The sequence below is a fragment of the Elephas maximus genome, chromosome 10 (genome assembly GCF_024166365.1).
Source record: "Elephas maximus indicus isolate mEleMax1 chromosome 10, mEleMax1 primary haplotype, whole genome shotgun sequence".
Classification (NCBI taxonomy): Eukaryota; Metazoa; Chordata; class Mammalia; order Proboscidea; family Elephantidae; genus Elephas; species Elephas maximus.
Genome location: NC_064828.1, coordinates 63862371 through 63864213, shown reverse-complemented (window position 1 = coordinate 63864213; position 1843 = coordinate 63862371).

Below are 1843 nucleotides of genomic sequence, written 5' to 3'. Positions count from 1 at the left end.
GTCAACCTAGCCCTACTGTTTGCTTGTCACTGATCTAAGAGGTTTGTAAGTATTACATCAGCCCTTTGAGGGAGGTACTAGTATTATTTCTGGTTTACAGATGCCCAAGGTCTTAAAGAAAATTAAGTGGCAGTGTCTGGATTTGAGCCCATGATGTGAATCCAAGCTTATGTTCTTTGCTTCTAAGCTGTCTTTCATATTCTCACTGGAGCTTTAGTCTTCTCTACCTCCAAACTTCTCTATATCTTCCTCTTAAGCTGCTCTCTCCTGACTCTTTCCCCAGCAATCTCCTCTGATTAAAATTCTGTATCCCAAGCCCTCCCTTGGCTCTTCCAGTGGCTTCTCCATTTATTTATTGAGCAAATATTTATGGAGTGCCTATTATGAACCAGGTCTTAGGGATACAGAGGTAAACAAAACTAAATCTCCTCTCCTGGAGCTTAAATTCTACTTATCCCCTTTCTATTAAATATTCAACATCACTCCACTTCCTAGGCCTTCTTTCAACCTACAGGCAGAGACAGAAGTCACTGTTTATTATTTTATACTTGTGTCTCCTACAACTAGCACCGTGTTTGACAAGGCACTAGGTGCGTATTTGACAGATGGAAGAATGATGTCAGGCGGAGTAATCACGGCTTGGAAGTTTGTCCTTTGTCTCTTACCTTCTCTTTCTGAAAAGTGGACTGCTTCAGGTGTCCAAGACCCTCTAGCTCTTACTGCCTTCTTTTTCTGAGCAGACCTGGAAAGGTTCTGAAAACCATCCCTTTGCCATTATTGACTAGCTAGTTGCACTTTAACTGAAATGTCTTCCCACCAAAGTTACCTCAAACTGGTACCTATAGTTTAAGCCTTTTAATCTATGATTACAGAAAAAAAGAATTAAAATGCAGTATTTAAAGGAATGTCAGCATCTGTAAGGGGAGAGATATTTGTGAGACAAGAGAATTTTCAAACCCATATTTTTCTAGTTCTAATCCAGTGGTTCTCAAGACTTTTTTCCCCAGGAGAAAATCTGAAAATGTCTGGAGACATTTTTGGTTGTCACAGCTGGGAGGAGGGAGAAGCAGTGCTACTTGGCATCTAGTGGGTAGAGGCCAGGGATGCTGCTAAATATCCTATAATGCATACAACAGCTCCTCACAACAAATAATTACTGTCCTTGGGTAAGTCAGACGAGCATTTAGGTGCTCTGTGAGTTGACTGGGGAGGGGCGGGGGGAGGGCCCATCTGGTGATGCTGGCTAAGCCAACCAAGGGCCTGTTGAAAAGAGTTGCTGGATTTTAGGGATCATTTGTTTAAATATGTTCAAATTCTCACAAAAGCAAAACTCAAGGAGAGAGAGCTATAAAAATTAGGTCATTAAACATCTTTTTCAAATGTTGACTGATTTTCACTTAAACTTATTAACTGATTTCGACAGTGGTGTCCAAACCTAGCAATGTATCAGAACCATTTAAGAACAGGGGACAGGGCTAGGAATCTCAAATAAAAACAACAACAAATGCTACAAATGACTCTGACACCCATTCTTGACCATATGGGTAGGCTGCTCTGTGGATTCTTAGGCTAAAGTAAGTTTTAAATGAGGAGGCCAGACTTAAGATACTTTTGAAATATTTACGTAGTTTGAAGCCCAGCAATGCTTTAGGTACTATAACTCTACCATCCCTTGCAATGTATAAGATAGTGCATTGGGGGATGTTAAGATGTGATTAGTAATCTTTTCACAATAATAAAGACATTGATGTCAGCATCCAATTCAAATTGGGAAAAGTTTGCCTATTTTTAATTTCCTGTGATGTGAATGGACTAACGGAAACTGATTAATAATTTGGTCAAT